Source organism: Microtus oregoni, unplaced genomic scaffold (genome assembly GCF_018167655.1).
Source record: "Microtus oregoni isolate MIOR12 unplaced genomic scaffold, Mior012 000046F_ref0000063, whole genome shotgun sequence".
In the NCBI taxonomy this organism is placed as follows: Eukaryota; Metazoa; Chordata; class Mammalia; order Rodentia; family Cricetidae; genus Microtus; species Microtus oregoni.
In genome coordinates this window covers 9,191,736-9,218,010 of record NW_024543220.1, presented here as the reverse complement: position 1 = coordinate 9,218,010, position 26,275 = coordinate 9,191,736, and the positions used below count along the sequence as shown (strand labels likewise).

The following is a 26,275-nucleotide window of genomic DNA, read 5'->3' as shown; positions in this document are numbered from 1 at the left end:
CCTCGGTGTCTAGAAAATCTGGAGGGATTGAGACTTTGTTCCTCTCTGTGGAGTTTATAGCGCCTTGGTTTGTGGGGAGATACCACAGTGACTGTGAGTGGCTTTCTCCAGAACTCAGACATGCAGTGGGAGTGAGAACATGTGTCCAGATTGAAGGACAGGACAGCTGACTCGGGTTGTAAGCTACAGAAAGGAATTCAGTGGGAATTCCCAACCTATGATTTCCCCACCTCAAACACTTTGAAGGAAAAACTTCAGACCAATTACTTATGGAAACCATTTCTCTTGTAATTGGTGCTCTTTGTCACATCTGCTCTCTCTGAGTCCTGTTCAGAAGCTATGCTGAGATTCTGAATGTTTTAGTTTCAGGATCTTTTATTTGTTCTTATACATTATTAAATACCTGAAAGTTTAAATCCAAGGACATTTACCATGTTAAAAACTGCTCATGGTGTCTGACATCTGTAACCCCAGCACTTAGGAGGCTGTGCTGAGGTAAGAGGTTTGATATATGTTTAAGCTACATGACACTGAAATTTAAAAAAAGGTTTATTTATGTGTGTCTGGGAGTGTGCATGCAGGTGTATGCGTGTATGAATTTGTGCAAATGTATGCCTTGTGTGTGAGTCAGAGTCCTTAGAACTGGAATTGCAGCTGTTTGTGAGCTGGGTGCTAGAAACTGAACTGAGGTCATCTACAAGAGCCGTGAGCACTATAACCACTGAACCATCTCTTCAGTCCCTTGATACTTTGACTTCAGAAAAGACTTCAAAAAGTGAGACTGCCCTTATATTCTACTAGTAAGTAGCAATGGTGAAGAAAGTAGTAACTCTTAATTAGTTTTTCACAGCCTTGATTCAGACTAAGGAGTCAACAGATTAACTCACTGTCAAGCATACTACAATAAATATGACAAGTAAATTTGAGAAGCACAAAAGTGTTTTTGAAGTCAATTACCTCATGAAAGTATCTAAGTGATTTCATGAGTTCCATCCAGCTTTAAATGCTATTGTTATTTGTTGGTGTTGGAGGCACGTAGCTTGTTTCCTCCACTCAAGAAGCTGAGGCAGGAGGGTTTCCAGGATTTGAAGAATGGCCTGAACTATATAATTTTTTTGCGTGTGAGAGGAGAAGAATGCAGTATGTCGGGGAACAGTAAATGCTTTTTAGCGGAAGTCAGTTTGCTTGGAGAACATGTAATTACCCATTGGACCCAGAGAACAGTTTGTAAATGGTTTGAAAATTATTTTCTTTGGAGCAATGGATGGGATGGAAGTAGATGATGGTGGCATGTGGCAAATCCATCCTGGATGCTGACGGGCTTCTCGCCCTAAGAGACTCTTAATAAAACTGAGGGAGAAGACCAGAGGCAATTATTTTCTTCCTTTGTGATTCGGGACATTAGGCAGGTTAGAGGAGAGAAGAGTAAAGCCCTGTCCAACCTCTGCTGCTAGTTCCTTTACTCAAAACAACCAGCATAAATCAGGTTGCAGAGCAACACAGCCTTGGGCACGGTCATCACTGGCATCTGAACACCAACTCCTTGCTTCCCTTCACATGGCAGGCTGGCATCAGGTCTGGCTGAGGGGAACATGTCTGCTGGTAGCACGTGTTGCAGAGAGAATTGAGAAGAGGAGGACATGGCAGGGGATACCCCAGGAAAAGGAAGAAATAGAATAGCTGTGGCAGAATGGACAGAAGACTGCCCTTCAGGAAGAGGTGATGGCCACCAGCCCACAGGAAACAAGAGAAGAGGAGAGGCTCCTCGACTTCCCTAATTTCCTACAAGCCATAACCAGCAGCAGATTTAGGATGATATATGGATGGAGAGGATATGGGTGATATGATGGAAAAGATGAGAAGAATCAGGAGAAAACTTCGGGAGTTGCAGCTGAGAAACTGTATTCTTAAGGAGGAGCTCTCTAAAATCATCATGATGAATTCTGACTTATGCCTTGACTTCTACAACTTTCCATGAGATTCATACACTGATTCCTACTGTATTCTTCTTCCTTGCATTTTCCTGAAAAGCCCTTACTGGTCTGATTGTGCTGAGCCTTGTGTTATTTCTGTGTGCCAGATGGGTCTTCCGTTGTCAGCTCTAATTGGAGGCTGCCTTCCCACTATCTATAAATTTCTGTGAACACTACAGTTTTGCACATTTGCATGGAAAAATAATGTAAAGTAAATAAAACAATTGAAAAGCAAAACAAATAAACAGCAACAACAAAAACAGTGCAAGCTAAGCATGATGGGGCATGCCTTGATCCCAATCTCTGAAGGCAGAGATGGGCAGATTACCATGAATTTGAGTACATAGTGAGCTCCAGAACAGCCAGTGTGTGTGTGTGTGTGTGTGAGAGAGAGAGAGAGACAGAGACAGAGAAAGACAGAGACAGAGACAGAGAGAGAAAAGAGAGAGACAGAGACAGAGAGAGGTCCTTCCTCAAAAAACAAGACAAACAGAAAAAAAAAAATCAGCATGCTAGAGTCCCTAGTTCCTGGATTCTGTCACTTCCCCTACCTCAAATTTCCCTACAAGTTTCACACAGAAGTTGGTAGCTTCAAGGAAAGAAAAGAATAAACTGGAATAAGTAATCAGAAAAGCAAATCTAAGCACATTTGCCCAAGTCCCATTAAGCCAACTATTCCTAAAATAATTTAGTCACAAATGGTTTGGCTTCATTTGTCTGATGAATATATATCTTGTGTTTTAAGAAATGCATACCAAAGCTCAGTATGATGACAGAGACCTGAAATCCTAGCACTTGAAAGGTGAGGCCAGCCTGACTGGTGTGTGTGTGTGTGTGTGTGTGTGTGTGTGTGTGTGTGTGTGCTGGACATTACAGTGAGGGGGATCAATGACTGACCCACAAAGAGAAAAGTACAAGGAAAGTGTTTCAAAGTTTTATCTTTCTGAGCAGTGGTGGCACATGCCATTAATACCAGCACTCAGAAGGCAGATGCAGGCAGATCTGTGAGTTCAAGGCCAGTTTGGTCTAAAGAGCAGTTCCTGGACAGCCATGGCTACACAGAGAAATCCCATCTTTAAAATAATGATAATAATTAATAATAATAATAATAATAATGTAATAGCTTTATCTTTAGGAGGGTTTTACAAAGAACACAATGAGAAGGGAAGTACATGGATCCTGATCCATGACCTTGGGAAATGGCTGTCTACTCCGTGGTGCTGTCTGCCTCTGGGGGTTGAGAACTGGCCTGACAATCTAAAGTCACAATCTAAAGCTGGCCCTCCAGGTGTCCTAATCTCATTTGCTTTGACCCATATGAATCCAAGGGGATGTTTTTATTTCATTTGATGGGTGGTTTAGCGGTACTACATAAACTTCTTTCTGAGGTAGGAACTCTGGGGGGAAAACCAATTTTTTTTTTAGCCCCTCAACTATGAGGAGCACATATATTCTGTTTTATAGAAGACATGTGCAAGACAAAATGTTAAGGTCACAGAAGTCCATTTGGCCAGACTTTTGCAATCATTTATCCTTTTCAGACTGTGGAACAAGGATAGTATTAGGCAGAGATAAATACAGGCTTATGAATTGGGTACAAAAACAATGGGGGCATTTGAGGATGCGTGTTTACTATCTGCCAATGCATATATTTTTTTGGGGGGGAAGGGGGAGTTTCAAGATAGAGTTTCTAACCCTAGCTATCTTGGAACTCTGTAGGCCAGCCTAACCTCAAACTCAGAGATCCTCCTGCCTCTACCTCTGGAGAGCTAGGATTAAAGATGTGTGCCACCATCACCCAGCAGTTTTAGCTTCTTGGCTGTAGCAATCTTAGTGGGAAGGTAAAAACACCTGTAACAGAGCAATCATGATGGCATCAGCTCCTATGTGGAGTTCCAGCTGAAGGTAAGAATATGGAGGTACCAGATTGTGCAAACTTTTTGGCCAACTCCATACTCATTATTGGGAGTAAATCTAATCGTGTCCGCATTTTCTTTGCCAAAATAGAAGTTCTAGAAAGAGCAATGTTCTTAACAGCCTTAATAGTCAGAGCATTCATCAGGACAAATCACTGGGAGAGGAAAGGAAAGAGTTAATTTCCAAACTGCTTGTGGCCAGGGATCTCTGCTTTGCCACGCTAAAGCTAAAGCTGTTTGATTAACTCTAAAGCAAGCTTCTCTGACAGGCTGACTGCATCTGCTGTGCTAGCCAAGCCACTTATGCTAATTGGAAATTAAAAGATGATCCTCCCCTTTTGTCCCAGCACTCAGGACCTATTTCTTCAGCTGTCTTCTCCAAGCCCTAGTCTCTCTCCTCCCTCCCTCCCTCCCTCCCTTTCTCTGTCTCTGTGTCTCTGTGTCTCTGTCTCTGTCTGTCTTCTCCAAGAAGACAGACACTTATTCTTTGAGTCACTGCCTTTTCCTCTCCGCACCCCGTTTAAAAATCTTTCGCTTTCTCTTGATTTCTGCCGGCGTCTCCATCCCTCCCGCTTCTCTCCCTTTTCCTGCGAACTGCAACAGAAGCGGCACCCTGCCTAGGCTTGCCTCTGAAACTTGAACTCTCCAGTTCTAATCTAATCAAAAAATTTTCTTCTGTACAGCTTGAAATAAATCTCCTCCACCCCTGTCACTCATGGAATTATTATTTTGGTTTCTTTATTGCAGCTATTTTATTTCATAATATACACTGTAAAAAGATTTACAAAATTAATAGTCTCCCTATATATTATATTTATGATTAAGAACTTTGGTTTCCATACTAAAAGAACCTCAATTCAAAATTATTATTTTTAAGGATAAACCTAACAGGGATGAAACATAAAGTTCTAAATTTATAAAAGCAACTAAATTAAACTATAAACTGTTAAGGATAAATTTACTTGAATTATAAACTATTAAAAATAATTAAGAATATAAGTTAATGACTAATAATCTAGTCACTAATTTACACTATAAACTGTTAAGGATAAGTTTTATTTAAATTGTAAGTTATTAAAGATAATTTAAAAATACAAACTAATGCTTGATCATCTTATAAATTATCAGATTCTCTAATGTATTCAAAATATATTTGTAAACATGTTAAGTATTAATATGATCAATTTCTTACTCAGCCTCCCTTACTCAGCCTTCGGGATCAATTCCTCTGTCTGGTAAAAAGTGGGGTTAATTCCGCAAGTTACTCCTTTACAGAAAATCTCAGACCTAGATTCAATAGCTAAAGACCATAGAGATCTATGGAGGGGGCCAAACATCTTATTAGCAAAGGTGATTTGAGGTATATAAAGAAAAAAATAAATAAAACTCTAATAAGATACCAATCTGGTTCTCAAAAAATGTCACCACTATTATCACAGGCACAAGCTCAGGATTTTATATTCCCTTTGGTTATTTTTAAATGCAGAATTAAAATGCTTCTTCCCAATCTATAAACATCTTCTCTTCTAGACACACACACACAAAATTAAGATGTTACTGCTCTATCTATCTATCTATCTATCTATCTATCTATCTATCTATCTATCAAGACAGGGTTTCTCTGTAGTTTTGGAGCCTGTCCTGGAATACACTGTGTAGACCAGGCTGTACTCAAACTCACTGAGATTGCCTGCCTCTGCCTCCTGAGTGTTGGGATTAAAGGTCTGTGTCCTACAGAGAAACCCTGTCTCAAAAAAACAAAAACAAAAAAATAATAATAAAGGTCTGTGTCACCCCTGTCCAACGATATTACCGCTTTTAGTCAAAATTATTTTTAGGTTTCCAAGCTTTTAGTGTGACTGAAAATATGAATCTCCTTGTCTCTTCTACAGCATGGATTTCAGGACAGCTACAAACAATAATAATGCTAACATCTGACATTTTTGCCTCTTAAAGATGGTTCTTACAAGTTTCAGGAGATCAACTTGGATCCACCTATGCCCACAGGTCAAGACAGACTTGAAAAAAATACTGCCAATCTATGGTTTGTTTCCCCACAGGCCTGTTTTCTTGGGTGAGTACCTCTCCCTCTCTGCCTGATTATTGGGATAACCCTTTCCTATCTGCTGGAACCATGGACTTAAAAATTCCTAATGCACACCTAAGAAAAAAATTTTCACTCTTTAAAATTCCTTACCATCATGTTCTGACCAATAATATATATTTATTCCAGCAGATTTCTAACTATGTAAAAGTTACAGACTACTCTGCTGTCTTCTCAAGTGTTTTGCCACCTGCCCTCTGCCCCGCAGCTCATAATTTTTTCTTTCACTTATTTTTTTTTAAAAGAAAACAAATTATCTTTTTTCATTTTACACACTAATCCCATTCCCACTCTCTCTCCTTCCACTCCTTCCACCTACCCCTCAACCCCACCCCCATCCACTCCTCAGAGAGGGTAAGGCACATTGCTTTGGGGAAGGTCCAAGGCCCTCCCTTTGGTACACTTTTAATATCACTGTCCCTGGCAGAGTGCCAAACACTGCACTATTACACACATACCCCCCCACACACACACAAACACACACAAACATCTTTGCTTTACAGCCTGCATGCCAAGGAGCCTCCCAGCTGCCCCCCTTGAAGTCCTGACTCACTCCCAGCTGTGCAGGCTGCAATTTGCATTTCCCTGTCAGAGCTCTAAGTTCAAGAGAAACTGACATTTTTATGATTGTCAATCACAAAATGTTAGTTTAAAAATGTTTATTACTTAGAAATATAGAATATAATGCACAATTTCTCTATTTTCTAGACTTCAGGATAGTTGAACTTTATAGCCCCCTTTATAACCCTTTATAGGCTCTCTCCTTAGTGGATAACAGAGTGGCTGGATTTTCTTTACAGCTGCAGCTGCCCCACTAATTAGGAACCTGATAGATTTATTATACATGTGTTATCAGAAACTCTGCTCCTTATCATTTACTTTAGAAATGAAATGTAAACTTCAAGTGAACCTTTTATTGCCTAAGAATTTCTGTTGAATATATATTAGTTGTGTGTGACAAAGAGAAGGATGGATTTGGAGAAAGAAAAAAGAGACTGAGCATCACTACACATGTGTATCTCATTCCCTTTCTAAGACCCTCAGGAAACATAAAATCCTAAGTCCTGCTACTCTGTGGTGTTCTTTTTACAACCCCGGAGCAGCCTGGGAAGCTGGTCTTTCTGGTTGCATTAGCATAGGCTGACTTCCTAGAGGGCTTAGTGTGTCCTAGGGAAACTGTGGCATAGCCAATTATAATCTGTTTTCTAAAACTGCTTTCTAAGAGGCATCACCACAGAGAAATAAATCTGGGTTATTTGAGGAGGCATCCAAGAGCCTCTTGTTTCTTTACACCATTTTTATAACATTCATGCTGCGGGAAAGAGGATCTAGTCTAAGAAATGGATACAGACAGATGTAAAGTGTTAAGTGACATAAGATGATGAGGAATGTTGACAGGACCTCTTCACAGGAGGTCTGCTGGCCCATAGATACTTTGTCTTAAGGACTTGTAAGGGAGTAGACACCGCAGCATTAAGAGCTGGGGGTGAATGAGGATCCTTGTATAAGAGGCTAGGGTTGTCAATCAGGATGGCTGTTGCTGCTACTGCACACAGACACTGGGGTCCATGTGTTGTGTTGGGGTCCAGTCATTGTGAAAAGTAAGGCACTAGATGGACCTGATAAGGGAAGGGCTGTCCAGGGAAGCTTTTAGCAATCCATTGTTTTTGTGGTTTTATAGCTGAGAGGCTTATTATCAAAATCATTCAAAGTGCAGTTCAGAGATATGGACAGTGCTGGATGTAGAGTTTCACAGGAAGCAGAGCTCCCGAGGGAGAGAGAAAAGATCCTGAAAGGGTGGGTGAGGGAGAACAAGAGAAAGGAGGCTTAGGAATCCATTAGTGGCAGCCAGCGTTTCCTAGAAATGAACCTGACTGCTGTTTGGGAGAATAGAGTGGACAGAAATATTCAGTGCTAGGCATTTGAGGTGAGCTTTGGAGTTCATCACGGTATGTTCTAAGCTAGAGCAGGGTTTTGCAGCCATTGACTTTAAGATCTAGAGGCTTCAGGGCCTCCTCATTCAACAGGAGCTTTCTGAACAATGAGAACATGTTTATCTTGTTATAAAACAAGAAATTATCATTGTATTATACGAAACTGGACCCTTGGGTTAAAACTGTAGAATCTGGGGCTGGAGAGATGGCTCAGCGGTTAAGAGCATTGCCTGCTCTTCCAAAGGTCCTGAGTTCAATTCCCAGCAACCACATGGTGGCTCACAACCATCTGAAATGAGGTCTGGTGCCCTCTTCTGAAGTTCAGGAAGAATATTGTATACATAATAAATAAATAAATATTTAAAAAAATAAAAAATAAAATAAAACTGTAGAATCTGAACCATATTTAAGTATTGGTGAAAATACTGAGGGAGATTCATGATATACCTGGGGTGTTCAATGCCAGGCTAATTTTTTCCCTCTAAATACAAAGTAAAGAGAAATGACAAGTAAGGGCCTAAGGGAATCTAAGAAAGATGAAGAGAGGATGATCACTGTAAACCAGTACACAGCAATATGAGGGGATAAACTGCAGCACGCCGCTACTGCCAGCAGAAGAGACGACTGCAACAGGATCCTTCTCAGAACGCCCTTTATTGGAGCACTTACACTTGAGGTTTGAAAGAGGCAAGAAGACCCCGTCCCCGTGGAAGCAGAAGAATATATACGGTGCCAGACAAAGCCCTGACGTGTCATCAACCCAATGGCTCAGGCCAGAATGGAGCGATAAACGTGCTAAATAATGATTGGCCAGATCGGATGGCCAGATTGAAAGACTCCCCGCGCTGGAGGGGGGAGCTTGTGCGCATGCGCACAAGTTCTCTCAAGTTTGACGTGGAACAGCAAACGGCGCCCAGGCTCCGTGCCCACGACATGACAGCGCCATGGTGCGCGCTACAATAAACAGAATTTATGACACTTAAATATTTTATAATTAATGGACTTGTATCCATTTGTTCATCTTCCTTTGTTGAAAATGTTGGGGTTACAGGTGAGGAAGTGAAATTAGACATCCTGTTGAGAAGGGGAATTTTCTTCATCTTGTGAGAGGTGACCCTGGGCTTCTAAGGGGAAAGCTTTGTTCCTTTCCTAGGCAACATTCATGGGTCTGTGGTCAGTGATGGTGCCACCCCCATGTGTGTGAATCCCACACTGGATGATACTTCCTGTGAGATGTCATTCTCTTCAGAGGGAATGTAGGAAGCTTGAGGTTGGTCCAGGGGTACAGAAATAAAATACTATTCTTTTTTTAAACAACTGGGATATGAATTCAAGATGGACACTGAGATGGACTGTTAATAGGATAATGAACTTATTAAAAGAGTTGTCAATGTCATGGATGACAGACAACAGCATGGTGGGTTCTGAGAGGAGTTCAGGCCCCAGCACCAGAGACAGACAACATGTCTGAGGCCTCTGAAGAGAGGAATAAGTGCCCATGTAGCAGAAGCAGGTGTACCATTTTATAGTTCTCTGAGAACCGAAATGGTTACATAGCACAAGCCTGCAGCCAGGCTCTGAATCCCAGCAAGAGACAGAGAAGGAAATGGGGAACAGAAGATGTGGCCACCAATACCTACTTTGACATAAACTCACTTCCTCCTGTGAGAAATCCTGATACCTGAAAGTCTATTATCCAGAGATTCATAGACAGGGTCTTAGCGGTACCTCGGGGTGAGGATGGGATTAGGGATGCTGCAGGAATTATGGCCTGGAAGTAGCTGGATTCTAATGAGGCTCACTATATAGCCCTGGCTGACCTGGAAATTGCTATATAGACCAGACTGGTCTTGAACTCATAGACCTCTGCCTCCTATGTTCTGGGATTAAAGGTGTGTGCCACCATGCCTGGGCCTGATATGACATTCCTACATCCTTATGATATTACAGTGATGGCATTAAACTTCCATAACAAAAATGTTAAATGTTTAAATTTGTCTAAGGGTTGTGCTGGTGAAAATCCAGAAACCTATGAGGCATGATAAGGACCTATTGATACAGAGGAGATCTTACCACAGATATCTTAACTGTCCTAACCATAGTCCATGTACTTCCCAGCAAGGGAATTCAGATGAGGGGCCAATGAGATGGATCAGTAGGTGAAGGAACTTGATAGTAGCACAAATAATAAAAACCCAGAGACAGATATTGGGGTTCAACCTGAAAACCAGAACAGCAAAGCAGCCAAACCACTAGAAAAGTCTTACCGCTACCAAGGCTGGGAGACTGCAGACTAAGCTGACAGAGCCTCTCTCTCTTCTCACTTTATCTTCCCTCTAGCGCTGGGATTAAAGGTGTGAGACACCACCACCTGGATTTGTTTCTGCATCAGTTCAAGGTGGCCTTGAACTCACAGAGATCCGCGTGGTGGAAGGGGAGAATCAACTCCCAAAAGTTTTCTTCTTACATCTGCACATTGAGTGTGTACACACAGACACACATACACAATAAATTAAAATGCAAGGGTCAAGCATGGTGGCGGAGGAGAGTGATCTCTGAGTTCAAGGCCAGCCTGGTCTACAGAGCAACTTCTGGGCCAGGTGGGCTATACAAGGAACCATTGTACCACTTTATAAAATAAACAGACTTTATGTGTTTCTATAGTCTCTAGAGAAAGCAGCTTTTCTGGGAGGCCTTTACTCGTCAAAGTGGTTGACAAGTTTGTATTTCTACCCTTACAGAAGTGGGCAATTACACATCTTTGTTCTTTATCAGAAATCCTCCTTCAATACATGTTCATACAAGGTTGATACAACTAAGTGTTAGAGTAGAAAAAAACTCCTGACAAGAGAGCAGAATCTCTGGGCTGGACGGAGACCCAGGATTACAGTTGTTCAGGATCGTTCCTTGGCCTAAGGACACCCCTAGGAAGGTATGCTCTCCTTAATCCATGCTAAAGAGATAGGAAGAAAAATTAGTCCTCTAATGAGATACCATGTTTCTTTCTCCCTAGAGCTCTAACCCCCAGTGCAATAACTCATGGGCCACAGCCATGTAGGTTTTTAAGTTTGCCCGATTTCTGAATTAGTCCTTTTCCCTTTCTCTGCCTCTTCTCCAAGCGTTCTTTCCTTAACACTTTGGGTCTTCCCTTCACCATTTTCAGCTTCCTTACTCTTTCTTTAAAGCCTCCTTCCTTGCCATGTGACTGCTTGTCTGCCATGTGTCTGACCTCCATGCCAGTTTAAAATGTCCTTTATCCTTCCTATGCTCCACTCTCCTCCTCCAGGAAGCTGTCGAGGTTTGCAGTTTGCTTATCCTGAGGTTCCTTTTTAACTGATATAATTGTCCCTGATCTTCTTTTTGCTTCTATTCTTAAATGAGTTTGTTGCTGAGACCAAGAACCTCAATGGGGACCCCAATTCTGCCTATTTCATTGGCATCCATCTATAATCCTAGCACATGAGAGGTGGAGGCAGAAGAATAAAGAGTTCAGCATTATCCTCAACTACATAGCAAGAGTCTGAAGTCAGCTTGGGCAATGGTAGCACCTGGGGACAGAGGCTAGCCTGGTCTACAGAGCTAGTTCCAGGACAGACAGGGCTAAGCAGAGAAAACCTGTTTCAAAAACAAAAACAAACAAACAAAAAAACAAACTAAAAAACAAACAAACAAAAAATAAAGGAATGAACAAGGGAAGGAAGAAGAAAGAGAATAAAAAACACAGCAAAACACAGGAAGGGGAACCATGAGGTCCTAGCAACAGCACCGTCAGCAGGACAGCGGAGCAAAGGAGTGACTAGGGTAAGATGAAGGAGATCCAGGTGTCTGCCTGCCTTGCACCAGGTAGAACAGGGCTGTAGGACATTTGTCTCAAAGAAAATTGGTAGAGCTCCAGATGGGTTTGAACACAATGTTCACATATACAGACATGTTTGGGTGCACGTGGTACATATGTTCATTTGTTTGTTTCCTTGCCTGCCTTTAGACCAGGTCTCACATATCCCAGCCTGACCTGGAATTTTCAATCTTCATGCCTCAGCCTCCTGGGTGCCAGTATTTCAGGCATTTGTCACCAGGACAGGATTATGGATATCTGGATCCTGGGGAATAACTGTTTGAGAATGATTTTGTAGTAGGTGCATTGTGGATAAGGTTTATTTGTTTATGCTGCTACAACAAAATACCAGGGACTGCATAGCTCATACAGAGCAAAAGTTTATTTCTCATAGCTCTGGAGGCTGGGAGATCCAAGATCAGGTACTGAGTAATTCAGTATCTGGAGAGTGCCCTCTACTGGTTGGTACAGGACACTGTCCTTTTGCTAAGTTCTCAATATGGCAGACATGGTAAAGGAGCTCTCTGGGTTTTCTGTTGTTAGAGGACTAATCCTACTCATAAAGGCTCCCCATCCTGATCCCATTATTTCCAAAGTCCCTAACCTCAAATACCATCATATCCACGATTATGTCTAAATATAAAGTTTTGGATATAACTGGTCTGCAGATAGTCTAAAGACACTTGTGTCCTTCCTTCTGAATATGTGACTGTGAATTAAGGTACCTCAGGGAACTGGAATTGTCCTCCTAGGAATCTCATGCTGAGGGACATACACTGAAACCTGGTGCTAACCAGAGGAGGAACTTGTCCCTAGAAAAGGTCTTTTACATGTTTCTAATAACACGTAGGACCACACTGTGGGGTGAACCTGCAGAACAGATGATGGTGGGTTAAAGGACCACACCCTGGACTTGGGCATCCTAATTAAACACATCCCTCTTGTCTTCTACTCAGAAGGTAGACTTGGAAACTGCTATTGTCCTATCAATATGACCATATTAAATGAATTTCCTTTCTTCCCCCTGTTTTATGCTGTTTGGGTCTTTTAATTACTTTGTTGAACAGACTGCTGTTAGGGCTATGGGGGGGGGGCACAGGCTCTGACTGTAACTCTGGTAACAGCCTAGGTTAGCCTTAATCTCCATCTCCTCTCTCTCTGTCTCTCTCTCTGTGTCTCTGTCTCTCTCTCTCTGTCTCTCTCTGTCTGTCTCTGTCTCTCTCTCTCTCTCTCTCTCTCGCTCGCTCGCTCGCTCTTGGTTTTGAGGTAGGATCTCAGTATGTAGCCTTAGCTGGCCTGGCTAACCATAACCCTTACTTCGTAGACCAGGCTGGCCTCAGATTTACAGAGACCTGCCTCCAAATTTTGGGATTAAAGACATGTTCCATTGTGTCTGACTAGCCTTAATATCTTAACAACCCTCCTGGGCTGGAGAGATGGCTCAGCGGTTAAGAGTATAGCCTGCTCTTCCCAGCAACTAGTTGGTGGCTCACAACCATCTGTAATGAGGTCTGGTGCCCTCTTCTGGCCTGCAGGTATACATGTAGACAGAATGTTGTATACATAATAAATAAATAAATATTTAAAAACAAAAACAAAAAACAACCCTCCTGCTCCATTGCTCTCCAGGGCTGGGATTAGAGGTATATGGCATGATGCATGACCTACAGATCAATTTTTATGATGATTTTATGTTTTCTGAGATTTATATGTACTTTATGTATATGGGTGTTTTTCCTGAATGTAAATCTGTGTACCATATGCTCACAATGCCAGAAAAGGGTGTCAGACAACCTGGTCGCAGCTCCAGGGACCTAGATCCTCTGAAAGAGCAACCCATGCTCTTAAGTGTGTGTGTGTGTGTGTGTGTGTGTGTGTGTGCGTGCGTGCGTGTGTGTGTGAAAAATAGTGTAGAGTGCTTGGCACTCTGCTAGGGACAGTGATATTCAAAGTGGACCTTCCAGAAAGCAATGTGCTTTACTCTTTCTGAAGAGTGGATGGGGGTGGGGTTGGGGGTAGGTGGAAGGAGTGGGAACTGGGATTTGTAGTAAAATTGAAAAAAAATAGTTTTCTTTTTTTAAGAAAAGAAAGGAAATTATTTTTAAAAAGAGTACCAAATCTTAAAATATATTCCCCCATCCTGTGTGCAACCCCAGATCATAAGAAGGGAAACTTGTAACTCTTTCTCAGGGCTGTGAAGTTAGATTACCTTCTGTAGCCCTGGCTAGTTGGGAAAACTTTCCTCGTGGAGTAGCTTGTTGAAACTGTTTCTCTCTGGACCTTGGTGAATTACTTCCCTGTCACCCATGTAAATTTCAGGACCCAACATAAACAGTTAGTTGGCTGAACCTTGAATCTTGTATCATAAAACTAAGGTTAGGGGTTTGTGCAGAAAATTAATTGCTGAGGAATTTGTGCAGGGTGTTAATCATGGGTCTTATGTTATCAGTCAGACTTTAGCAAGAGAGAAGCTGGCACCAAAGTTGCTTTATACCTATAACCTTGGTTCAACAAATCAGACACCTGGCAACTTTGCCCTTGTGAAACCAAACTGCAATTGACTATCTATCCTTGTGATCAAGATTGCATTCCTCTGGAAGGTTTATACTTTGGACCAAGGCTGTAGCTGAAGTTGGCGTATATCTCAAATTTGTAATAAAAGCAACTAATAAACCATTTTAGTCATGTGGGGGCAGTATCAACCTGTCTCAATTTATACATAAAAAGATTTTCATACCAGAACAATTGTCAGAAGTACATTGTAGCCAGAAGCTTTATCCCTGTTTTCTGGGGCTCTCTGGAACTTTTTCTCTCTCACCCAGAGGTCTGCAGCCACTTATAAAAATCACTCAGAGACTAATATTAATTATAATTGCTTGGCCGATAGTTCAGATTTATTACTGAATAGCCCATACATCTTAAGTGTAAATGTTAACTCAGTTCATGAAATAACCAGGCCAGCTTGAAGATAAACAATTATATTTTTACTTATTATAAGGGGAAACTCACGCCACGAGAATGGGAAGTCCAAGTTCTGCTGTGTCCCTCAGGAATCACCCAGAGAGATTGAGCACCTGGTCCATCCCTGGTTATTCTTCCTGGGCTCCAGGTAGCCACGTCTTAATTGGGTTCCACTTCTTAGAGGTGATTGGTTAACAAAGCTTCCCCCATCACTTGAGCTGACCCATTTTTATTAATCTGTGTATCACCATGTAGTTGTGGTTTACTGGTGATACCCTGGCATGTTACTCCAGCAACAGCTCCCGGAGTCTCTCTTGACTCCTTTTCTTCACCTGTATCTCTGGTTGGATTTCCCACCCAACTCTATCCTATTTTGTCATTGGCCAAATAACTTTATTCGTCAATCAATAAAAGCAACAGTGCACAGAAGGACTTCTCACAACAGTACATATGGAAATTGTTTGATAAAATATACATATCAAAATCATGGGCTGTTTTGGGAACTCCTTCAGCCAATAGCCTTTAAGATCAGTCCACTGGGCGTGGACTCATGTACTGTAAGTACAGATGAAAAGTGTGTGCGGTTCCCAGCGTTTCTTTCTGCTGGACTCAGTTCCAGGTCCCAGCACATGGAGAGTACTTACTGTGAGTTTATCCCCAAATAAATAAACCTTTGTTAGCCTCCATTCTGGGCTATTGTGGAACTCTTTGGCACTACTACAATGAGCAGAATTTATACAATTAGCAATAGACTATTTGGAGCAGTCAAGCCTCCTGAGTTGGAGAGTTCAGTACAGAAAGAGGCGAGTGACAAGAGGTGTTTAAGTGTTTCATGGTTACTTCCTGCTGACATGGGGGCAAAGCGTGTTGGGTCCAAAGGCTGGAACGCAGCAGAGGCCTGGGAAGAGCAGACTGTTTCATTGTTGTCCAGGCTCTGTGAGATGTGCGGGCAGCATTTGGAGCAGCCTGTGATGGAAGAGAACCAGGGGAGTTCAGTGGAGACCCCCAGAGCGTGGACTGCAGGGCGGAGGGCAGGTGGCATAGCAGTTGAAAGATAGCACAGTAGTCTGAAACTTTTAAATAGTTAGAAATCTGCTGGAATAAATATATATTATTGGACAGAACATGATGGTTAGGAATTTTAAAGGGTGAAAAGTTTTTTCTTAGGTGTGCATTAAGAATTTTCAGGTCCATGGTTCCAGCAGATAGGAGAGGGTTATCCCAATAATCAGGCAGAGAGGGAGAGGTACTCACCCAAGAAAACAGGCCTGTGGGGAGACAAACCATAGATTGGCAGTACTTTTTTCAAGTCTGTCTTGACCTGTGGGCACTGGTTGATCCAAGTTGATCTGAAACTTGTAAGAACCATCTATTTTTTTTTTTTGATGGTTAAAAAAATTTGGGTTTTATTGTTTTTGCTAAACAATACTAAAAAAAAGCTTTTTTATTTTGAAGGCAGAGCTTGAATTATTTAATTTTGATCCATTTATTTAATTAAAAAAGGGAAAAGAGATCATGGCCAAAAAAAATTAGCCCCATCCTACCCCCAAAGCTCTAGCCAGTCACATGAGCATCACCCATGTCCCACTCAGTGCCTGATATTCAGGTGGTAGCACTCTGCCCCATGAGACTACCCTGGAGGTGCAGGGGCATAAAGTACCAGTTTCGGCTCTCAGCAGGTTAGTCAACCAGGCAAACTGGTGGGCTAAAGTCCAGAAATTCTTTCAAGGTTTTCTGCTCATTGGCTAAGCACATACAAACTGTCATCAGCTTGTAAGATTTCAGGGCGTTGGAGGGGACCGAAGAGTTGGAGGATGGTAGAAGAGAAACTAGATATTATTCGAGCTTTTCCTGGCCTAGAGGCTCTGGACATACATAGACTTAAGAAAGGTCGGGGTAGATCAATTCCAGGTTTCATAGAAGAGAAAATCAGCCCGGAGGAGGAAGAGCCAGTTCTTCCTGTAGGGGAGGCACAGGGGAGGGGCGCTGACTCCCAAGTGGAGACTGCTGAGGGTTCGTCCAGTACCATGAAGACAAAGGCAGAGGGAGTCCTGGGGCTGGGACCAAATGTGAGACAGGTAGGTACAGTTAAAGACCAGGAAGCCATCAGGACCCTCAAGGCCAATCCCATCTGCACACTGGCTCTGCAGGGCTGCAGGAAGTCCTCGCTGTGAACTAAGTCAAGTTAATCTGAGTGGTAGAAAGGACAACACATTTTTGTTTTCAGAGGGATGAGGTGGGAAGAGTGGCCATGATCTAGTAAAAAAGAGACCTGCAAGAAGCAGAAAATACTTAGAGAACATTTATATATATATATATATATATATATATATATATATATATATGAAAAATAAAACTAATTCAAGCCATGCCCTGTGGGGAAAAAAAAGGGAAAAAAAAGTCAAGAAAAAAATTTCAAGTGAGACCTCTGTCTTCTGCTCTGGTCTCAGCTTCAGAATCACAGTCAGCTTGTTACTTTTATTTTTGAAGAAAAGATGTAAAAGTTTCTTTCAATCATTCAGAAGGCAAGTATATCCACTTATAAAAACAGAATGGCAGAAACAGACTAGGAAAGGAAAGTCACAGGTGAAGGACAGAGTGGAAAGGAATTTGCAAAAATAAAACTAACAAGATGACTGTTCCAGAAGGGGCTGTGAAAAGGACATGGTGGGCCGAAGTCTGTTAGTCAAGTAAGGATTCAACTTTTAAATTATTCTCTCGTTCTTTTTTTGTTGAGTGTTTGTTCAAGTCTAGGTTTTCTGAAACACTGACTCTTTAGTAAGAGTCAGCAGGAAATATAGGATCCCTTCCCTCTCCTGCCCTGCCTCCGCTGAAGCCACCACCACCATCTTTGTGGCTGGATGCTGGAAGAGTCCTCCATGTCTGTGGACTCAGGATGACAGGGCAGCCTCCTTCTGTGGTTGTTGGGCTTGTGAACGCTGCAGTATCTTTTGGCTTTCCACATCTCTAAAATGTTTTTCAACTATTTTTTGTACATGGCTCAGTGCACTCCCCTCTTTGCCTTTACAATTTTCCACTTGATATGGGGTGTAATAACAACTTCTTCCATGACTACGATGTTTTTTTTTTTCTTGCCATTTACAATCTTTAATGGTCTTGTAATTGGTCTGGAAGAGCTGCTGGCCCTCCAGGGAGACTCCAGCGCTGATTGCATAGGCCTGGCTCAGCTTCTCCTTCTCCGTCCCTGCTTTGCTGGCAAGCTTACTAACATTGAGCGAAGCTAGGGGAGGAGGGGTTTCTGTTCTATCATTAATTATTTCCACTTCTGAAACATACTGTAAGTTTATAAGCAAGATGCCTGCGTGGTTGGGCTTTCCACTGGAAGAGGGACATTTCAGAGCCAGCATTTTGGACTGGTAGTCGAAGGCTACCACCTCGCCTTGCAGCCGCTGCTCCTGGCACGTCCGGCAGGACACCTGGCTCCAAACGCTGAAATTCTCACCAGGAGGAGCTGCTATCTTGGGAGAGTGAAGGCCGGGCACCGCGCCGCAATGCACGGGCAAGAACCATCTTTAAGAGGCAAAAATGTCATATATGTTAGCATTATTATTGTTTGTAGCTGTACTTAAATCCATACTGTAGAAGAGGTAAGGAGACTCATATTTCGAGTCATGCTAAAAGTGTGGAAACCTAAAAATAATTTTGGTTAAAAGCAGTAATATCGTTGGACAGGGTTGGCACAGGCCTTTAATCCCAGCACTCGGGAGGCAGAGGCAGGCAGATCTCTGTGAGTTTGAGTACAGCCTGGTCTACGGAGTGTATTCCAGGACAGGCTCCAAAGTTACAGAGAAACCCTGTCTTGAAAAACCAAACCAAACCAAACCAAAATCAGTAACATCTTGTGTGTGTGTTTCTGTGCGAGTGTGTGTAGAGGAGCAGATGTATATAAATAGAGAAGATGTTTTCATTGTAAGAAGCATTTTTAAGTCTTCATTTAAAAAATAACCAAAGGGAATATAAAATCCTGAACTTGTGCCTGTTGTAATAGTGGTGACATTTTTTGAGAGCCAGATCAGTATCTTATTAGAGTTTTATTTATTTTTTCTTTATATACCTCAAATCACCTTTGCTAATAAGATGTTTGCCACCCCCCATAGGTCTGTATGGTCTTTAGCTATTAAATCTAGGTCTGAGATTTTCTGTAAAGAAGTAACGTGGGGAATGGACCCCACTTTTTACCAGACAGAGGAATTGATCCCGAAGTGTACACAGCACAAACAGAGCTCCAGCCCCATTCAAGGCAGGGCATAGCTTTGTCCTTTGTAAGAAGTTTAAACCTTTTAGGTGCCAGGGGGCTAAGTAAGGAATTGATCATATTAATACTTAGCATGCTTACAAATATATTTTAATACATTAGAGAATTTGATCATTTATAAGATGATCAAGCATTAATTTGTATTTTTAAATTATCTTTAATAACTTACAATTTAAATCAATCTTATCCTTAACAGTTTATAGTGTAAGTTAATGGTTAGATGATTAGTCATAAACTTATATTCTTAATTATTTTTAATAGTTTACAATTCAAGTAAACTTATCCTTAATAGTTCATAGTTTAATTTAGCTGCTTTTATAAATTTAGAACTTTATGTTTCATCCCTATTAGGTTTAGCCTTAAAAATAATAATTTTGAATTGAGGTTGTTTTAACATGAAAACAAAAGCTTTTAGTCATAATTATATAGGGAGACTGTTAATTTTATAAATCTTTTAATAGCGTATCATGAGATAAAATAGGTGCAATAAAGAAATCAAAATAGTTCCATGAGTGACAGGGGTGGAGGAGATTTATTCCAAGCTGTGCTGAAGAAAATTTTTCAGGGTTAGATGAGAACTGGAGAGTTCAAGTTTCAGAGGCAGGCCGAGGCAGGGTGCCGCTTCCGGTGAGGCCAGCCTGAAATGAGAGGGAAGGGGGAGAGATGAAGACACAGGCAGACATCAAGTGATAGTGTGACATTTTAAAGCTGGGAACGGGAAGGAAAAGGCAGTGACTCAAAGAATAAATGTTCTGATAAACAAGACTTTGAATCCAAGGACGCCTCCAAATGGACTGAAAGGCCTGTTGGAATTTCCCAAATCACAGAAAAAGGTGTCCCTTTCTTTATGATGGGGGCCCAATAGAGTCAATGGGAACTTTCTGAAATATGCACGATTTTGTAAACAAAACAGGGAGAGAGAGAGAGAGAGAGAGAGAGAGAGAGAGAGAAATTGATTTAGAGTCAAACTAGGAGAAGACAGCTGAAGAAATAGGTCCTTAATGCTGGGATAAAGGGAAAGGATCATCTTTGAATTTCCAATTAGCATAAGTGGCTTGGCTAGCACAGCAGACATGGTCAGCCTGTCACAGAAGCTTGCTTTAGAGTTAATCAAACAGCTTTAGCTTGGCAAAGCAGAGATCCCTGGCCACAAGCAGTTTGGAAATTAACTCTTTCCTTTCCTCTCCCGGTGATTTGTCCTGCTGAATGCTCTGACTATTAAGGCTGTTAAGAATATTGCTCTTTCTAGAACTTCTATTTTGGCAAAGAAAATGCGGACACGATTAGATTTACTCCCAATAATGAGAATAGAGTTTGCCAAAAAAATTTGCACAATCTGATACCTACATATTCTTACCTTCAGCTGTAACTCCACATACCAGCTGATGCCATCACGATTGCTCTGTTACAGGTTGTTCACCTTCTCACTAAGATTGCTACAGCCAAGAAGCTAAAACTGCTGGGTGATGGTGGCACACATCTTTAAGCCTAGCTCTCCAGAGGCAGAGGCAGGAGGATCTCTGAGTTTGAGGTTAGGCTGTTCTAAAGAGTTCCAGGATGGCCAGGGATACACGGAGAAACTCTATCTTGAAACTCACCCCCGCCCCCCGGAAAAAAGTTAAAACCATATGCATTGGCAGACACTAAACACACATCTTCAAATGCCCCCATTGTTTTTGTACCCAATTCATAAGCCTGTATTTATCTCTGACTAATACTATCCTCGCTCCACAGTCTGAGAAGGATAAATGACTACAAAATTCTGCCCAGATGGACTTCTGTGACCTTTAACGTTTTGTCTTGCACATGTCTTCTATAAAACAGGATGTATGTGCTCCTCATAGTTGAGGGGCTAAAGAAATTGGTTTTACCCCCAGAGTTTCTATCTCAGAAAGAAGTTTATGTAGTACCACTAAACCACCCATCAAATGAAATAAAAATATCCCCCTGGATTCATATGAGTCAAAGCAAATGAGATTAGGACACCTGGAGGGCCAGCTTTAGATTGTGACTTTAGATTGTCAGGCCAGTTCTCAAGCCCCAGAGGCAGACAGAACCACGGAGTAGACAGCCATTTCCCAAGGTCATGGATCAGGATCCATCTACTTCCCTTCTCATAGGATTCTTTGAGAAACCATCCTAAAGATAAAGCTATTGCATTATTATTATTATTATTATTATTATTATTATTATTATTATTATTATTATTAAAGACAGGGTTTCCCTGTGTAGCCATGGCTGTCCTGGAACTGCTCTTTATACCAGGCTGGCCTTGAACTCACAGATCTGCCTGCCTCTGTCTTCCGAGAGCTGGTTAATGGCCCGTGCCACCACTGCCCAGAAAGATAAAACTTTGAAACACTTTCTTTGTATTTTTCTCTTTGTAGGTCATTCATTGATCCCCCTCATTGTAATGTCCACACACACACACACACACACACACACACACACACACACACACACACACACCAGTCAGGCTGGCCTCACCTCTCAAGTGCTGAGATTTCAGGTCTCTGTCACCACACTGAGCTTTGGTATGCATTTCTTAAAACAAAAGATTCATCAGAAAAATGAGGCTAAACCATTTGTGACTTGTAGTTGGTTTAATGGGATTTTGATGAAATGTGCTTAGATTTATTGTTTTCTGTTACTTAGTCTTATTCTAACTTACTCTTTTCTCTGCTTGAAGATTTATTTGATTATTTGTCTGAGTTTTCTTTTCTCAGCTACCAACTTCCGTGTGAAATTTGTAGGGAATTTTGAGATAGGGGAAGTGACAGAGTCCAGGAACTATAACTCTGAAGCTTCCTATGCACTCAAATTCATGGTAATCTGCCTGTCTCTGCCTTCAGAGACTGGGATCAAGGCATGCCCCATCATGCTTAGCTTACACTGTTTTTGTTGTTGCTGTTTATTTGTTTTGCTTTTCAATTGTTTTATTTACTTTACATTATTTTCCATGCAAATGTGCAAAACTGCACTGTTCACAGAAATTTACACAGAGTGGGAAGGCAGTCTCCAATTAGAAGCTGACAACACAAGACCCATCTGGCACACAGAAATAACACAAGGCTCAGCACAATCAGATCCATAAGGGCATTTCAGGAAAATGCAAGGAAGAAGAATACAGTAGGAATCAGTGTGTGAATCTCATGGAAAGTTGTAGAAGTCAGGCATAAGTCAGAATTCACCATGATGATCTTAGAGAGCTCCTCCTTAAGAATACAGGTTCTCAACTGCACCTCCCACAGTTTTCTCCTGCTTCTTCTCATCTTTTCCATCATATCACCCATATCCTCTCCATCCATATATCATACTAAATCTGCTGCTGGTTATGGCTTGTAGGAAATTAGGGAAGTCGAGGAGCCTCTCCTCTTCTTTTGTTTCCTGTGGGCTGGTGGCCATCACCTCTTCCTGAAGGGCAGTCTTCTGTCCATTCTGCAGCGGCTACTCTATTTCTTCCTTTTCCTGGGGTATCCCTTGCCATGTCCTCCTCTTCTCAATTCTCTCTGCAACACGTGCTACCAGCAGACATGTTCCCCTCAGTCAGACCTGATGCCAGCCTGCCATGTGCAGGGCAGAAGGAGTTGGTGTTCAGATGCCAGTGATGACCGTGCCCAAGGCTGTTTTGCTCTGCAGCCTTAGTTATGCTGGTTGTTTCGAGTAAAGGAACTAGCAGCAGAGGTTGGACAGGGCTTTACTCTTCTCTCCTCTAACCTGCCTAATGTCCCAAATCTCAAAGGAAGAAAATAATTGCCTCTGGTCTTCTCCCTCAGTTTTATTAAGAGTCTCTTAGGGCAAGAAGCCTGTCAGCATCCTGGACAGATTTGCCACATTCCATCATCATCTACTTCCATCCCATCCATTGCTCCAAAGAAAATAATTTTCAAACCATTTACAAACTGTTCTCTGGGTCCAATGGGTAATTACATGTACTCCAAGCAAACTGACTTCCGCTAAAAAGCATTTACTGTTTCCCGACATACTGCATTCTTCTCTTCTCATACGCAAAAAAATTATATAGTTCAGGCCATTCTTCAAATCCTGGAAGCCCTCCTGCCTCAGCCCCTTGAGTGGGGGAAACAAGCCATGTGCCTCCAACAGCAACAAATAACAATAGCCTCTGAAGGTGGATGGTGTTGTTCTCTTGCGAGAGCACAACTCCCAGCATCCCTCTAGACTCCAGCACATGCAAGCGCGGAACACATTTCCCAGAAGCCTTTGCATTCCCCGTTAAAAGCAAGGACCATCACGAGTTCGCCCCTTCTCTTCCCCGCCTTCCCTACCGTGTCTGCACGCCCCCCCTACCTGTTTGTTGCCCCTCCTCCATTAAAGTGCACCCACGTGGGACCGCCGCCTGTCTGTGTCTTCCTCGTGTAACATCTCTACCGTCTAACCCACAAGAATTAAGAACAATATTGGTGCCGTCCTTTGACTCGGAGACCTCTCCGTCCGGTGCCTGAGGCTTTTGCCTCTGGGTTTCACCGGCACAAGGTCTAAAGGAACCGACCGCCTGCACTCACCTCCACCTGTTTGCCACAGCCATTCTCCACCGCCTCATTCTGATCTGTGAGTTAACCTGAGTTGGCTTCCTTCCCCCCGGGGCATTCAAAGACTGTCTGGCCGGCTTTCTTTGCGCATCCTGGACTAGGTCGCCAACCTCCCTCCCCCTTCCCCCCCTCCCCAGGCTATTTGCCCTTAGCCGAAACCTGCCTCAGTCCTCGTGCCCGGGAGTTCGGTGCTCCGGGCTTCTTTCTCTTTTTTTCTAACCTTTTCCTGTCCTCTACCGCCCGCTCAGGTGCGGTGCCTTTGGGCCTTACGCAGACCCTGAAAAGGTTAATTGTCTCCTCCCAGCCGGGGCTTTTTCTCCCCCGTAGTTGGGTCGGGCCACTTAAGCTCTAGCACGCCCCAAGAACGCCGGGACGCCAGCGCTCTTGGCTTGCCGTGTTCGCGGTACTCTGGTGGTACCTTTTGCGGGCAGACTTCGTTTCAGTCATGGGCTCTAAGCATTCAAAACCAATCCCCCCATCCTCCCCGCTCGGGCAGCTTCTGGAAGCTCTTGAGCCTCACGCCCTCATTCCCTCCATAAAACTATCCAAGTTAACACGGCTTTGTTCCAAAACTTGGCCTAAGTACAATTTACAAGGTTCTATCCGCTGGCCTTCCCAAGGGTCATTTGACCCTGACACTCTGCGGGAGCTGGCCAATTTTTGTCACCGGTCAGCTAAATGGAAAGAATTAATGAACCCTCAGCTCCCGCCATGGGCTCGCAACCCTCCGCTCCGACCATGGACCCTGCTGACGACCCCCCACCTCCCCGACCTCGTGGGACCACTCCTTCCCACCCTGCCCAATCGGGGGCCACCTCCTCTATCCCCCCTCCTTCAAAGGTTTCTTTTAGGTACAAAAAGGAGTCGCCTACACCTTCCCCCCACGCCTCTAAACGCTTCATTCCTAGGTCTCTAGGAGTTCTGCGTAAATATCCTTCTGGGTCGCCTTCCCGTTCCTCTGAATCCCCCCCAAAAATCTCATTCCCCCCGTCTCATATATCCCAGCCTTTCCGATCCAGCTTCACCCAACTTCTCTCGCAGCAGGACTCTACTATGAAGACAACTAACAATTTCTTCCCATCACAGGAGGCACAGGCTGTCGGAATCAACTTCGGAATCTTCGGACTCCCCTCCCCTCCCCACCCCTCTGCCTCAGTCTTCCAAAACCCCCTCAGGCCCTAACCCCACCCGCCACCTTGCGCCTAATTTCACCCCTCCCCTCACGCACTCGCGAGCCGCTGCCGCTGCTGCAACAGAAGACCCTGATCAACTCAAACCAGCTACCGTCCTGCCCTTACGAGAGGTAGCCGGCGTCGAGGGCCTAATGCGGGTCCACGTCCCGTTCGCCTTATCGGAACTTTCACATATTTCTAAGCTACTAGGGTCATACACAGCTGACCCCACTAATTTTACAAAAGAGTTTCAATATTTAACCCAATCTTACAACCTAACTTACCATGATATTTATATGATTCTTTGTAACAACTTGCTTCCTGAGGAAAGCTGACGGGTCTGGGAGCAGGCGAGACTGCATGCTGATGAAGTACACCAGACTCAGCCTTCTCATCCACTCGGTGCAGAGGCCGTGCCGGAACAGGAACCCCACTGGGATTACAACTCCCCCGGGGGCATTCTGGCCAGAGACCGATTCCTAACCTGCCTCCTGGTGGGATTAAGAAAGGCGGCTCTCAAACCAGCAAATTATTCTAAACTTGCAGAAATTTTCCAGGACACTAAGGAGAATCCTTCTGCATTTCTTGACAGTCTCACCAAAGCTATGCTACAGTTCACAAACATGGATCCAGAATCCACCAGGGGCAGACAGCTCCTGATGACCCACTTTGTCAACCAGTCCTACTCAGACATCAAGGCAAAGCTCAGACGTTTGGAGAAGGGTCCCCTAACCCCACAGGCACAGATCCTGGAGACGGCCTTCAAGTTCTCCCACGCGAGGAATGACAAGGCCAAAAATCATTGCCACGTGATCACCGCACCCGCCAGGCCAGCCGAGGTGATGGACTCCACTGCCCGCCCTCCGCACGCGGCTCCCCCGCCCCCCGGCCCATGCTTCAAGTGTGGTAAGACAGGTCACTGGGCAAAGGCGTGCCCCAATCCCCATCGCAGCCCAAGGGGCCCCGGCCCAAAGTGTCACAGGGAGGGTCATTGGTCCACAGACTGCCCTCATGCGTTCAGTGACGCGGGGGCAGCCGCCCCAGAGGACCCCCAGGTTGACCTATTGGGTTTGGCTCTGGAAGACTGAAGGTTCCCGGGCTCCTCCACCGACAACCCGACTGCTACGCCCATCTGCAACCAGGAGCCGCGGGTACTTCTTACAGTGTCGGGACGCCTCATCTCTTTTCTCTTGGACACTGGAGCAACATATTCGGTTCTAAGGGAATTTTGGGGGCCAACCTCCCCCTCAAGTTCCCCTATTGTCGGGGTAGGGGGACAGCCTTATCTACCTCTCCAAACTCTACCTCTCAATTGCATATTTAGAGGTATCTTTCTCACTCATTCATTCCTAGTTCTACCAACCTGTTCAGTCCCACTCTTGGGAAGGGATCTTCTGACCAAGCTGGGAGCTTCCATTTCTTTTGCGCCCCCCACCCGCTTCGTTTCAGATTCGTCAGTGACACAGCTGCTGTTTCTCCTGGCTCCGCGACCCTCTGATACTAACATGCCTTTTCCCCTCCCAGCTTCCCAGGTGGACCCTCTCGTGTGGGACA

At 43.5% G+C, this 26,275-nt stretch overlaps 1 pseudogene; it reads right to left on the bottom strand.

Moving 5' to 3' along the window:
* Positions 1-17,564: 17,564 nt before the first annotated feature.
* On the bottom strand, positions 17,565-23,996 carry LOC121435697 (annotated as a pseudogene).
* Between the last annotated feature and the right edge of the window lie 2,279 nt (positions 23,997-26,275).